This window comes from Eptesicus fuscus, chromosome 2 (assembly GCF_027574615.1).
Source record: "Eptesicus fuscus isolate TK198812 chromosome 2, DD_ASM_mEF_20220401, whole genome shotgun sequence".
Taxonomy (NCBI): Eukaryota; Metazoa; Chordata; class Mammalia; order Chiroptera; family Vespertilionidae; genus Eptesicus; species Eptesicus fuscus.
This window is the reverse complement of record NC_072474.1, coordinates 101,484,806-101,500,445: the sequence shown is the minus strand read 5'-3', so window position 1 is coordinate 101,500,445 and position 15,640 is coordinate 101,484,806. Positions and strand designations below refer to the sequence as shown.

Here is a 15,640-nt window from a genome sequence, read left to right as displayed (position 1 = left end):
TGTAGCTGCATGAATAATATCAACATTAATGGGAATCATTATGCTGCCCCACACCGGAACTTTACCTCCGAATGGGTAGCAATAGCCCACAGATGGAGGCCTTTGGAAATGTTTCACTGGCGCGAAACACGGGGAAGGAGTGCATGGGAAGCAGTGTTGGTTGCCAGCTCATGAATGGCTTCAGGTCCATTGACCTATGCAGGGATAAAGTAGGGCAAATAGGGCAACATTATCTATGACCAGTATGAACTGGGTGACACTGGGCCAGATCAGTGGTCTCTGGTGCACCCTCCTTCTCTTACAGTCTTTTCTGTTCATTTCCTAGTGCTGCCCCCTCTGGCTCCTGTCATGGTCCTAGGTGTTGCAGTCTTTTCATAGCAAGGGTTCAGGAATCTGGAGAAGGGCTGCGCATAAATGAATAGAGACTAGACAAGAAATATAAATTTGGAAGGCATTTTGGGGGAGCCAGGTAGAGGCTTCACCCTCTAGTAGGGTGGCTCCCCGAATGTCTGGTCCCACGGCTTTTTTTTTTTTTGTAGGTACATATTTTTTAAAATTTTTTAAATTACTTTATTGATTAAGGCCACGGCTTTTTATTTACTGGAAAACACACTGGCCCTTTAGGAATGCAAACAGGCATAGCAAAGGTAAAATTTGGTAAACAGGAAAAGATTATCAGGTTAGGGGAAATACCTACAGCTGTTCAGCAGCAGGTAATAATATGCAGATTTTCAGCCTTGCTGAAAATGTCCATCAGCCTTCTGAGGAACTTCTTGCATTTATTATGCTAACTACTGTTCTTAGCCTCCAGCACCTAGGGTCACAGCCCTTCTTCCCCCCTTCCTCCCCTCTGCCCCCCTCCCCCATGAAAGTGGGTTAATAAACTCATTTTCTCTAATTCATCAAGGACTTGGGAATTCATTTCTTCAGGATGATTTGTCATTTAAAGGAATGTGATCAAAGAGACTCTGAGGCATAGATATTTGTTTCTCTGGAGGGTCTGTAAGGGTGACTCCACGGGATGTCATCTGCCCCTATGTGAATCCCTCAGATCTTGATTTAAGCTGTTGTGCTGTTGTGGAGCCATATGTATGTGTGTGTGTGTGTGTGTGTGTGTGTGTGTATCTCACAATTTCTGGAAGCTATTATTAAGAAACAAAATTCAATTGAGTAAATTTGAAGATCTAATTGACTTTATGAAATAACACATGAAATGGGCAGCAACCAATCCAGCAAGGAGAAGGGAGCTCTGAGAGGTTGTACAAAACACAAGGTGTTCCTAGGAAGGAAGGTGGGGGCAGGGGAGTTATTAGCTAAAGAAAAGAAAGGATTATTTTTAGACCAGGACATCTTTTTTGGGGGTGAGAGGGAGGATAAGGATTTTATCATGCAAATTGCTTCTTCTTACTTTGGGGGATGGAGAGGGCCCATGTGACAGATGACCTTACTGGTGCTTGACCAGAAAACTCCAGACTGGCTGATTAAAATTAGATTTTTGGGAGAGGTGGAAAGTGTATTTAAATTGGATAGTAAATGTAGGTTTGGTATCATGGGCTTTTAGCAGAGTAACGGCACTCCAGGCCTGTAGTTTTTCCCTTTAACACTAAGCAAGCATAGGAGAAGTGAAGCTGCCCTGTCAGAGGGAGAGTCAGGCCCCTGGGGTCCTCCCCGCAAACCTCTGGGTCCTGAGGCACTTCTCTGCAACCACTTGGACTCCATGGAGGAGAATTCCTCAGGCTGCTCCTCATCACGGTCCACATAGAAAGAGATGCTGGTTGTTTGGCATCCAGAGCATTGGAAGAGGTCTGCTGGAGGCTGGGGGCGAAGGCCCAGCTGCTCTGAGAGCTGAGTGCATCAGTAATTGTGTGTGGTCTGGTCTGGGGAACTGTGCCAGGGAACATAGCCTGAAAACCATTGTTCTTGGGTGACCTTGACAAAGCCTGGCCACTTTAAAGCCTGGAGACTGAAAGGAGTAGAGGATTTAAGCCCCCATGTTAACTGGCACCATACCAAAGTCAATGGGATTGAATTCATTCTTCAATGCATGAAGTCAATATTTAGGGAGCACCTACTATGTACCAGATACTCCTCTAGCTCCTGGGAAGACAAGGGTTAACACATGCCTGCCCTCAAGAGTTTATATTCCAGTGGGATAGGGGTGGGGAACAAGCAAATCACAAATAAATACAATATGTCATCAATAAGCTTTATAAAATAATGCAAGATGAGGGACTAGTGTGTGTGTGTGTGTGTGTGTGCGTGCATTAACTAAGTTAGGGTGGTCAGAGGAGATGCTTCTAAGAAAGTGGCCTTTGACTGGAGCCAACCATGTGAAGTGCCAGTGGAAGAGGGTTCCAGACACAGAGCTCCGTGTGGGTCAAGGTTCTGAGTGGAGATTATGGCCAGCATGTTCAAGAAACAGCAAGAAGCCCAATTTTTGTCTTTGAAAAGTTCTTAATTAACCCCTACTAGTTTTCAGCTATGTTTGATAATTTTGATTTATTTAATTTTATTTTGAGAGTATGTTTATTAAAGCTGGGGACAATGAAACAAGACAGGAACAAGACAGAAGAAACAACAGGAAAGTGACTAGTGGGGGTTGCTTTGTCTCTAGAAATGTTATGGTGGAAAAATGAGCCAAGGCCATTATGCTGTCAGCTCACTGGGGAGTCAGGGAAAAGGGGGCCTTGGAGACAGGTTTGGAGGTAAGCCCAGGATGAGCTGCCACTGCCCATTGCTTCTCTGGTTGCAAGTCTCGTGAGGACCCTTAGAGTTTAGGAGAAAGAAAATTCACTTGAAGAGAAGATTCAAGATATTTTTTGTATTTGATCTTTACCTGGAGCCAGTGAGGTCTTTTGTAATCGATCATTATCCATTTTTGCACAAGTGAAAATGAGGTTTGGGGAAGTGAAATGAGTCAGCCATCTCATGATGCCTGGGAGTGTGTGAGCAGCAAGGTTAACTACAAAATCAGCTGGATATTTGTTAACTCATTTTTACCTAGAAGCCAAAAGATATATGACGATTTATAGACAGATGACATTTTGAAATCTTATTTTTAATTACATTAAGTAATTTTAAAAGAATGATTTCATTTATTCTTCATAGCAAATCTATATGATAGGTATTATTATGATTCCCATCCTACCTAATAATAGACAAATATGCAAATTAACCATACCTCTGACACACCCACAAGCCACACCCACCATCCAATCAGAGCGAGTATGCAAATTAACCCATCCAAGATGGCTACAGCCACAGAGAGCAAGGTTTCCCAGGCAACAGAGGGAAACAAGCTTTCCGCAAGCCATTGCAGGCCTAAGCTTCCACTCAAGCTACAAAGTTTCAATTATAGAAGGTAAACAAATTTAAACAGAAATGGCCTCAGAATGGAGCTTGAGAGAGCAGGCCAGGGTTGCCACCGGCAACAGGGGAAGCAAAGCTTTCCACACACCCTGGCCAGGCCCACCCTCTTAAGGCTACAAAGTTTCAATTATAACCCCAACAGAAATGGCTGCCGCCACAGAGGGAGCCCCAGGCTTGGCTCCACTCCAGGCTACAAAGTTTCAATTGTAGAAGGAAAATAAATTCCAGATACCAGGGCCTCCACTTGGGTTGCCAGGGGGTGTGGCCAGCCTGCAAACCACCACAGGTCCCTCGCTGAGGCCGCCCCACACCTCAAGGGAACCCCACCCTGATCAGGGACACCCTTCAGGGCAAACCACCTGGCCCCCACCCCTGTACCAGGCCTCTATCCTATCTAATAAAAGAGTAATATGCAGATTGATCATCACTGCAACACACAATATAGCTGCCCCATGTGGTCAAAGATCCTGCCCCCATGTGGACACAAGATGGCCAGCAGGAGAGGGCAGTTGGGAGGCACCCGGCCTGCAAGGGAGGGCAGTTGAGAAGGACCAGGCCTGCAGGGGAGGGCAGTTGGAGGTGATCAACCCTGCAGGAGAGGGCAGTTAGGGGTGACCAGGCCAGCAGAGGAGGGAAGTTGGGGGCAAACAGGCTGGCAGCAGAGTGGTTAGGGGGTGATCAGGCTGGCAGGCAGAAGTGGTTAGGGGCAATCAGGAAGGCAGGCAGGCAAGCAGTTGGGAGCCAGCAGTCCTGGATTGTGAGAGGGATGTCCGACTGCCCGTGTAGGCCCGATCCCGGACATCCCTCCAGGGGTCCCAGATTGGAGAGGGTACAGGCTGGGCTGAGGGACAACCCCCCCTCCATGCACGAATTTCATGCACCGGGCTTCTAGTTTTATAAATAAAAAAAAAAAAAATGAGACACATAAAAAGCTAAGGAATTGGGTGAAATTTGTAAGTAGCAAATGGCAGAGGCAAAGCCTGAACCCAGGCAGACTGACTCTAAGCCCACATTCGAAGATGACCAAGATCTTGATGCCAGTGTGTGCAAGGTTTTTTTTAAGGAAAGTGGATTGACACAGCCTTTCCTTGCTTGAAAGTCAAGGGCCACCAGTGAGTCCTGCTGAATTCTGGCAGAGATCTGTCCAAGCCTTCAGGCAACGTCCCAGTGTGTTTTGTATTTAAACACAAGACCCTGTGTCTATTTTCACTGTGAGGAAGGCTTTTCTGCCAGGTAGCAGGGAAGTTCCAATCATCACTACTTGGAATGTCTGTCACTCAAGCCACTCTCTACCTACCAAGCCTATTTACTGAGATGTGTGATCAGTGGAGGACGGGAAGAATTCAACTTCAAAACATTGGACTCCTGCAATCTCCTTTGAGTGGGACCCATTAAGTACCTTGTGCAAATAAAAAACATTTTCTAAGTGCAGAGCAATGACCTCACATTCTGTCATGACCTTTCCTCATTGCTTCTTCGGTGTGTCATGGCAGTGGCAATTCCCAGCCATATCATGTCCAGCACCAGTTCAGAAAAGCTGCAGATTTCCCAAGTCTCGGGGTGCTGGAGCATCAAGAAAGAAACTTCTCTTACCCTTCCCCTATTTTGGAGTGACCAGTGCGGGAGTTCAGGTGAAACTTCCTTGATCTCTTGTCGTTACATTCGGTGCAAGGGCCCCAGGTGGGTGGCTCTGAAGAAATACACCATTATAGCAATATCAATATCAAAGTACAGTATTACATGAGAAGAAGTTCCCTTCTATTTAGGATAGTCAGAATACTTTTTCAGAATAGACAGTATATGGACTTGGTCTCCTAACATAAGTCAATCTGCTTAAAAATTCAACCTCACAAATTACATCTCTATAGAAAAAGCCATTGGGCAACTGTCTCTCCCTGGGCAGCTTCCATCAGGTGATGACGATACTCAGAAATGCTTTGGGTACCACCGTGTCATTATTATCAAAGCATAGAGACAATCCATCATCCACATTTCAGTCACTTATGCACTGTCCCTTACAAGCTGCCTGACCATGGGAAGGTGACTGCATGTCTCTAAGCCTCAATTTCCTTAGTAATATAATAATGGCAATAACACTCAGGCTAAAGGATAGATTGTTGTAAGGTGGGTCAGTCAGGGTTCTGAGTTGCAAGCAACAGAAACCAAGTCTAGCTGAGTTAAGCAGAAAAGTTTTATTTTATTGAAAGAATCACCTGACGTGATGGAGAACCAGGCCTGAAGGTTGTGCAGAAAGAACAACAGCTAAAGAGTCAAGCCACAAGGCTGGTCTGGAAGGAGCACTATCATCACTGCTTCTGTCTCTCACTGCTTCCTGTTCAAGCTCCGGGGTTGCCTGAAACTGGAGCACATGCTTGACTTGGGCTGCAAGGGTTGCAGCTTCGAATTGAGAGGCAGGCTCAGCCTCCCAGCACGACTCATTGGGGGAGAATTACTTAAACAGAAGGAGAGGAATCAGATGATGGAAAGTAAAAAATAAACACAAGCGTTCACCCTCTGAAGATTAAGTGGCATTGTATTCCCAAACAGTACCCAGCACACAGCTGGTTGTGAACAAATGTGAGTTCCATTCTTCCTCCCTTTGGGTTAACATCTTTATTGTTGATGGTAGCATTAATGGATTTTATACAGTACATTCAATTGATTTGTAGCACTTAGTCATTTATTTATGTTTGCTTTTTTTATAGCTGTTTTAGGGGAACTGTGTCACGGACCCCTCAAAACAATATGTGAAAGACTATAAAAACAGGTTCATGCAAAAATTTGAAAAATATCACTTTATTTCATTCACATGGTTTTCAGACTTTGCTATAACTCCAGAAACTCTGCCCTTATTCTTCTCTGTTCAACTATATAAAACCAAGTTATACGTTCAGTATTTGGAACATGGCAGGGTTTTAAACATAAGCCTTATGAGTGCTGATCAGTGGACAAGGATACGTTGGAACGTGATTTGTGTGTCTGGCTCTGCTCTGCTTGTTTTCTTCCTTAATGACTAAGTCACTCCTTGGAAATAAATGAGTCACTTGCAGAGACTCCTGCAGACTCTCAGGCCCCGGGGGCACTCTTTTAGTGACGGCAGAAAAATAGACCAAGTGTGCGGGTGTTAGGTCCAACCCAATCCGTCTGCTCTGCATCTCCCTTTAGCTATTCCAGTGGTTTAGGAAACAGGATAACTTATTATGAGGAGAGCAGAGCTGAGTTCAAAACTCTTATTCATCACTCACTAGCTGTGTGACCTCAGGCAAGTTATTTAACCTTTCTGGACCCCAGTGCTCTTCTCAGAGAGTGAGTGTGAGAATTTTGTAAAACACTGTCTATAAAGTGGCTAGTAGAATGCTTGGTTCATGATTTATTCTCAATCAATGGATGACATAAAAGACCATTGAGGATAAATGTATGTTCGGTTCTACTAAATCTATTGTATTTTTTTTCTCCTTTCCATTAACGATATAGAATGACTGTGTGATAATGACAAACACCAAACCCTTTGAGGGCAGAGATAGTGTTTAATTAATTTGCCCTCCTGGGGTTAGAAGAGCTCTCTGCCCAGAGAACAGAATCTGTGCCTATTTAGTGATAGATGATGTGCCTAGAACTCATGGATGGATCTGTAGGGTTAATTGAAAAAGGATTCTGAAGTTTTAGACAATCATGCAACCGGCTGCAGACAAATTCTATAATATCACAGGGTATGATTAAGACACAGGCTTTATTTGGAAAATTTATGAAATAAGGTTTAGCAAGAATAGAAAATACACAGTCCTGAAATTTCTCATTATCCCAAGGAGAGTGATCCGGGGCCAGTTTAATCTGCTTAACAAACAGGATACATTTCAGGGCAGGAAATATGTCCTCTACTACTATGCTTTCTTATGGGTGCTATGGTATGAATGTTTGTATCCTTCCTAAAATCCCTATGTTGAAATCCTCAAAGTGATGGTATAGGAGGTGGGATGGTATAGGAGGTGTAGGAGGTATAGGAGATGGTATAGGAGGGAGGTGCTTAAGTCATGTGGGTGGAGCCCTCATGAATGGGATACTGCTCTTATAAAAGAGGCCCCACAGAGATCCTTCACTCTTCCACTATGTGAAGACACATATGGACCAGGGAGATAGCTCTCCCCAGTACCGACTGTGCTGATGCCTTGATTTTAGACTTCCAGTCCCCAGAACGGTGAGAAATAAATTTCTATTTTTTATGAGCTACCCATCCATGGTATTTTGGTATAGCAGCGCAAATGGACTAGGACAGAGAATCTAAAAATAACATGGGAAAGTAGCTTTGGCAACTGGGTGTGGTGTGAAGGGAGAAGACAAATACACTGCATGGAATCCAGATGCTCTGGATCTGGGTGCTGCTGTTTCCCAGGGTTCTCTGCGAAAACTAGCTTCCTAGAGATTTGGGGGTCTGTGGGTCATTGAAGGCCCCCTGCTGGGGGAGGAATCTCCTAGTCCAGTGGTCGGCAAATTCATTAGTCAACAGAGCCAAATATCAACAGTACAACCGATTGAAATTTCTTTTGAGAGCCAAATTTTTTAAACTTAAACTTCTTCTAACGCCACTTCTTCAAAATAGACTCGCTCAGGCCGTGGTATTTTGTGGAAGAGCCACACTCAAGGGGCCAAAGAGCCGCATGTGGCTTGTGAGCCGCAGTATGCTGACCACGGTCCTAGTCCATTGGGCAGCTGAGTTATGGGGAGGCTCGTCTTGCTGGGAGATAGGATAAGTCCCAGGGCTTAGCTAGCTCATTGTTCAGACAATTCAGAGCAAACCTTTGGAGTTATTTTTAGACAATCCTGGTTACAACACATAGAACTATCATGCCACATGTCTACTCTGTTAATGAGATAGTTTAACAGTAGTAGTCCTATGGTTGTTTTGATATTAATATTTCATTTTTCTTCTCAAGTGCTTCTGTTTCTTAAGCTTTCCTTTAACTTTCTCTGAAGTTTTTACCAATAACTACTATTTCTTAGGATCCTACTTTTTATCAGTCACTTGACAAAAAATGCTCAGGAGGACCCTGAAAGGCTAACCATAGTAAATCCATTTTGTAGATGAGGAACTGAGCAGCACAGAATGGAGATGATCTGCTGAAGTCCCCAGACCTACTACCTGGTCAGGTGAGAAGTGAATCCGAGGTCTGTCTGCTGTTGAAGAGGCAGGAAGAGTTGTGCCTTTCTTGGCTTTTCCTTTTGCCAAGGAAAGGAACAGAATGCAGTTTTCTGAAAGGCTCAGAGGATGAGGATCTTTGTCATGCTGGGCAGTCAACACCAGGAATGCGAGTTACCTGGCATGCAATTGCGTTCACTCTGCCCTCATGCCATACAGACTAGCAAGAGTGTGGATTGGAATGTTATGGATATCAACTCAAATTATTCATGCATATCTACAGGCCTGCTAGTCATTGACTAACAGTCCATTCAATTCAGCTGGTCTACCAGACTAGTTGGAGCATGCTATCTGCCACATTGGCTTCCACGGTCATGAATAAAAAATATTGGAAAAAAAAATTGGATACCAGGAAATCATGCCCCCGCTCCCCCCCCCAAAAAAAAAGTGAGCACCATTATTTTAACCTAGCACAAACATTGTCATAAAAAATGCTTATTGTTTTAGTGCAAACTATTTCCCCTGTGGAACTTTGAACTGTATCCTTAACCGAACATTTTTCTTGTCTTATGATATCAGACATAACATCGCAAAGCCTCAACTTATTATTAAAAAGGCCTTCCACTTATATGAGAACCTTTAGCTGGTGGTGAGAGGGACAGGGAGACGTGACCAAAAAACGCATTTGTCTTGGAAAACATTACACATTGGCAAAACTCCACACTGTTCCAGCTGATTACTGTAACACACAGGGAGGAGAGAGAGAGAGAGAGATAGGAAGAGTGAGCGAGAGAGAAAGATAAATGTAGTTTCATCAATATTTCTGAGACACTTGAACATGCAAAGGCAGAGATAAGAAACTCTTCTCAGTCGGTAACTTATTGATTGCATGAGCTGTTCACTAATGAGACAACCACAAGAAAGCCAGCTCCAAAAAGTTTCTATCCCCAAATGTGCTGACATGTTTAAAATGGAATGTGTTTTCAAGAACACCGCGTGAGACTAGGGATAAAACACTGTGGAACCTTTGACATATTTCTTGGGCTCACAGTCATATATTATTCATGTTGATAATTAATCACAAGGTCTATTCACATCACAAACACAGAAGAGGCAGAGTTCAAAAGATTGATGGAAGTTCACTGCCACAAGTGAGTGTTTTTCTAAAGGGAGAAGTTTGTTAACTTGGGTTTTCTGACTTGTGTTATGCCTAGAAATGAGATGGGCGAGGTATTTTCTCAAAAAGTAAAAGTTTGGCAAGACAATTGTGCTAGAAGTTATGAGAGAGACAGGTTGCTATTTTTTTTTTTGGACCATGAATTGAAGAGTTGAATTGGCAGTGTTAGTACTGTGGCTGCCACAGCAGAAAACAACATCTCAGTTCCTCTAGAATGTAGAAAGTGAAGCTAAAATGTACACACAATAGGAGATGGGTAAAGGGAGGGGATGGGGGACATCTGCAATAGTCTCAACAGTAAATTAAAAAAATAGAATAAAATGTCCACACAAATTAATGAGACACTCATATAACAGGGTGACTGCTGGAATCTATGTGCGGTGATCCCTTTTATCTACCCCCTACTCTCTGGGGCTACCCCAGGTTCCTATGTGCTGGGCCGGAGTATTGAGGTCTCCAACTAGAGTGTAGCCTAAATGAAGTCTGCTGTAAATTACATTTAACTTCCATTTCTAGTTCATGTCTAATATAAACGACATGTGACTATATAGATATCAGGGTGCCAGTCACGGATGTCATCATTTACATGGATAAACTCCTTTAGCCCTCACACTAGCCCTGGGAGAAAGTTCTGTCTCCATTTTACAGATGAGAAAATTGTTTCCATAGAGAGGATACTCATTCCCTTTTCAAGTAATAGTTCTAGCTCAATACTTCTGGAATGCTCAGTCCCCTTTTAATGTTTATTTTATTTTATTTTACTTTATTTTATTTTATTTTATTTTATTTTATTTTTTGCCTTAAAAAACAGAAATTTAATCTCTCATGGTCTTGGAGGCTGAAAGTCCAAAATCCAGGTGTGGGCTGGACACACTCCCTCCGAGGCTCTGGAGTTGGCAGCATTCCTCGGCTCCTGCGCTCTGTCCTCTCTTCATATGGCCTTTTCCTCCAGGTGTCTGTATTCACCTCTGCGTGTCCTTTAACCAGACATTTGTCGTTGGATTTAGGGCTTACCCAGATAATTCAGAATGCTCTCATCTCAAAGCCCTTGGACTAATGACATCTGCAAAGAACCCACTTCCAAGGAAGTTCACATTGGCAGGTTCTGGGGGCCACCATTCTCCCCAGGGCACACATTCTCCCCACAGTTTTAATGGATAGGAAGTGGGACCCAGAAGGAGAGTCGAGACACAGCCTGGACCAGCTTCTGTCCTTTCTTCTCATGATCAGCCCATTTTTTAAATATATACTTTACTCTGCAGTTCTCACTCCAGAAACTCATAAGTGACCATCACTTTCCCCCAACCAGTATGAAAATTCCATCATTGTGTTATGTCTTTTTCTGGTTTCAAGTGAAACAATCATAACCCAAACCAGTAAAAATGAGATTTCTCCCCTTTAACTTAGGTATATAACTACAATGTGCTGGTGTCCAGTCAGGCCTCACTTAGATATGCCTGTTTCCAGATGTCCCAAAGGTACTACCAGGATGCTGTTTCCAGCTCTCAGATCCTCCTTCCTTTATGTTGGCTTCATCCTCAGGCAGGATGTTTTTCATAGACGGTGGGTATTGTCTTCCATTCTACCAGCTGAGCAATGCTACCAGACTTACTGCAAATTAAAGTTGTCTTAATAGTTTCTTTCCCCACACCATTTCAACTGAAATAGGAGATAGGGACCGGCTACTGGAAGGCTTGCTGAGGTTGTTGTATTCTGAAAGTTTATTTATAGTGGCCCCTTTAAGTTCAGCTCTTTTGTTAGTTGCTGATAAAAGTATGATAGGAAAAAGAGGCCTGGTGGAGTGAAAATAATCTGGATTTGGGGCTTCACAATAGTTGTAAGTCACATTTCTTATATATGTGACTTTGGAGAAATCTTACTATATAAATGGGGTCTTAATAGATGGGTCATTTTAGATGATCCCTCAGACCTTTCCAGTTATCAAGGTCCATGACTGCACACAAGATGACATTATCCAAAGGGCCTCTGACTGTTTAATGAGAACATTTAAAACTATCCACCCAGACCTTCTGGTTCCAAATCCCGTATAAGATACAGAATCCCAGACACTCTTTCCAGGTAAGAATAACAAAAAGGCTGCCGATGGGTCTTAGGGTAAAGCCACGAGATTTCTCTCAGGGGTTGACAGTATTGTAGCTAGGACTGGGGGAGAGGTGGTGAAAAAAAAGCAACAAAATGGTGGGACATTAGGATCTCATTAGGACATTAGGACACCTTCACTGTCTCTTGCCTAAAGGCTGAGTCATCCATTATCTGATCTATTCTTCTTATTGGACTAAAGCAGGGTGAGGAATTGTCCTGAATGAGGCACTGATGTAAGGGGTCTTGATCATAATTGTGTACTGGAGGTCTAAAACCTCTAAACTGGAGAGGCTATGTGGGTAGTTGGAATCAAGATGTGATGGAGGTGGACAGACAATGGGAAATCAACAACACTGAGGGAGAGACACAGGAAAGGGGGAGGAGGGATGAAAAAGGATCCATAGCCAATTTCAGGCTTAAATTCTTCAGATATACTTAATTATTTCCCAAATGTTTCTATAAACTAGATTCAGATAAATATCCTATTAATAAAAGGCTAATATGCAAATAGACCAAATGGTTGAACGACCGGTCGCTATGACACGCACTGACCACCAGGGGGCAGATGCTCAATGCAGGAGCTGCTCCCTGGTGATCAGTGCACTCTCACAGGGGGAGTGCCACTCAGCCAGAAGCCGGGCTCACAGCTGGCGAGTGCAGCAGTGGTGGCAGGAGCCTCTCCCGCCTCCGTGGCAGTGCTAAGGATGTCCGACTGATGGCTTAGGCAGGGAGCAGGCCTAAGCTGGCAGTCAGACATCCCCCAGGGGCTCCTGGACTGTGAGAGAGTGCAGGCCAGGCTGAGGGATCCTCCCCGAGTAGACGAATTTCATGCACCAGGCCTCTAGTATTTACATAAGCAAACTCAAAATCAAGAAAGTATCAACTAGAATTCTAATTTGAATAATTTACCAAGCTAAATTCAACTATCAATATAACTAGACTAGAATGCTGGCCAATCTATTCTGAAAATGAATTGAAAATTTATAGCAGTTTCCTGGTGAGCACAGTACTAGAACAAAGGGAGTTAGTTTTAGGACATAAATGTTTTTTGGCAATGGAATAAGATAACCCAAGGTTCCTTCTCTACAATGAGGGACACACAGGAACTGGAAGACTCAAGGTCGTGAGCCAGGGCCCCTCTCTTCTGCCAACACTAGGCTCTCTGGCTCCTTTCCTAGGCTCCGCCCCTTCTTCACTCACTCATTCTTCAGATAAGCTAGTACCTTTATTATGTAACATTTATTTTGATTTTCTTGCTTATTTACTCTAAATCATTTTGTTTCTAAGGCATCTTTTCCATATTTTACATCTCTTAAATTATGTTGACATTATAGTTTAATTGTCAGAACTCAGGCTGTATGTTGCTGTCATCCCTATTTCTGTTGCTTACAGAGAAAATTTTTGATCAACCACTCTAAGAATTTGTGATTCATACATGGAAAAAAGAAAAATAACCTATCTATATTTTAGAACTGTCTCTCCCTGTTGCCACCTTGCTCAAGAGAATTTTACTTCCCATGTTTGCTCCCTGCTCTCTGAGGTGGGTTCTGTTCCTTAGGTTGCAATAGTGCTAAAATCACCTTTGGACGCATGACATCCTGGCTACACTTTTGTTTCTCGATTAGTAACATGAGAACTGGGAGCTAAGAGGTCTGAGGAGTGTTTTCTTCTGGTCTCAACATGTCACATTTCTGTGGTTCTTCTCTTGGGCTGGGTTTCATGACATCCTGGGGACCAGACTTTATAAGAGAAGGTTTTACAGTGACATTTTAATGGGCCCTTTAGGGAACGAGAGGAACTCATTCTCTTAGTTGCTAAATGCTTTTCTAAAAATGTCTGGAGCTGCATTTACACTAACAGATGAGTGTGTGTGTATGTGTATGTGTGTGTGAGTCTATGTATCACAGGTGAGGTGGTAGAAGACACCATTTATTGAGAGTTCATGGGAGTTGCATTTCTTTTTTTCTGACCAGTTGCTTGTTCTAGTCATGCTGCAATAAACTTTGGTCTGGAAGTGGAGGTGACAGCAGTGATTTTATTGAAGTGAATTGGTTTGTTCTCAGAGAACCCAAAGGATTACACTAAAGCAACGAGAAAGGAATTGTTTTAACAGTTAATTAAAACAAAACAAAACAAAATAAAGCAAAAAACTGCCACCTACATGGGGAGATTTCCTGACATTTGCATTTCTTTTCTACTGGAGGATTTGTGCACATTCTGAATTCAGAAAATTAACAAAATTTGTAAGAACACATCGAACCCCTACAGTAACAGATATGCCCACGAAGCCATTATAATAGCACCATTTTAAGATGATGCCAGAGGAATATTGTTTAATTCCATAATGGTTGTAGCATCCTCTGCCCAGAGGAGGAAATGCCAGCACCAAAAATCACTGCCATTGATTACAATGTGGAAGTAGATTATTAAAACCATCAAGTGACAAGAAAGCTACATCAATGGGTGGCATTAGAAGTAAACCTTGAGAGCAATACACAACATACACTCATCCAGAAGAACACACACAACTTCTTTCCTGTTTTCATAACATAGAATTGGAGAAGTCAATGGCAAATCCAAGAGCTGCTAAGGCAGCCTATGTTTAATGAAGGGCCAGGTATGCTCAGTGTCCTTGTGACCTCCTTGTTTCTCCACGTGGCTCTCCATATGGGAAACGTCACACAAGTGGGGCTCCCTCACCGTGTCCAGCCCTTTATTTCCCCCTGTTTATGCAACACGACCAGCAGTCCTCTCCTTGTATGGGGCACCTGTGAGCCTGGAGGCTTACCTGATGTTTCCAGAGCCCTAATCACCCAGGATGCATGACAGCATCACCAATGATGGCTATTCTTACTTCCAGGTGTGCACCTTCGATGGCCCTGAGACTCAAAGTGCTTTGCAGAGTTGTATGCTGACACGTAGGTAGCCCTTTCCCGATGCCAAGCAAGTACAAAGTGGTTTGGGAGACCACGATGAGATTGATGGGCAGTGCCGATGTGTTCATCTTCCCAACAGAAGCCAGAAGGAGACAGCGCATGCTTAGCTTTTTATTCTCTGTATGTAGCTCTCAGACTGCTTTTCTGGGAGAATCAGCAACTTGCCTTTAAGTAAATATTTGAAAGGCTCACTATTGTTGCTTAAAATTTTTTGGTTAGATGTGAGCACAGTTCCTGATGATATTCACCTCCTATCTCATTAGTTCATTAAAGGGTGGGGGAATTACATTCCACAGAGACCTGCCTATTAAGGAAAGTAATTCTATTAAAATCCTAATTATTATTTTAGGGCATATAAATTAATATGCGTATTTGTGAAGTGTTCCCTCTCTCTGCTTAGGATGCTGCATCGACAATTAAAATATAATAAAGATGATTAATAATGAATAAACATAAAATTAAAATATCATAAAATATGCAATTAAAAAACACTAAAAAAATCCTAGCTGAGCAAAATCATTAGAAAAGGCTAATCATGACTGGAGGAGAAGTGCTTCTGGAAGATGATGTTGTTAAGCGTTACTTAACCATGGAGAGCTTTTAAAAATCACCCAATTCATGACTTATCAGTGATGATAATGTGAATCTTTGACCCTTGATGCCTGAAATGAGCAAACCAAAGGGACCTGGATCATACCTTGGCACATAATTTGACCTTCCATTTACTTGTGTCCTACAAAGACCCCATTTTGAACCTGAAGGAAAGTGGCCAGATATGTTGTCAAGCGTGTGCCACCGGTAATAACAAATTTCAATACCATTTCATTACATTACTATTGTTCATGTGAGTATTGGCATGCATGCATTATTCAAATAAGCTTTCCGAATAAATGGACTGGGTAACCTCTGAAGTTATTTTGT

The 15,640-nt window shown here is 42.9% G+C and overlaps 2 long non-coding RNA genes across 3 annotated transcripts in view; both read left to right on the top strand.

The window, feature by feature from the left end:
• Positions 1-8,898, top strand: part of LOC114231041 (uncharacterized) — a 32,504-nt gene extending 23,606 nt beyond the window's left edge. For both annotated transcript variants that reach the window (XR_003617012.2, XR_003617011.2), the window contains one exon: positions 8,449-8,898. This is a non-coding gene — a long non-coding RNA (uncharacterized LOC114231041). The remainder of the gene's footprint in view (positions 1-8,448) is intronic.
• Positions 8,899-11,164: 2,266 nt separating this feature from the next.
• Positions 11,165-15,640, top strand: part of LOC129152136 (uncharacterized) — a 195,296-nt gene continuing 190,820 nt past the window's right edge. Inside the window, exon 1 of the long non-coding RNA XR_008558856.1 lies at positions 11,165-11,243. This is a non-coding gene — a long non-coding RNA (uncharacterized LOC129152136). The remainder of the gene's footprint in view (positions 11,244-15,640) is intronic.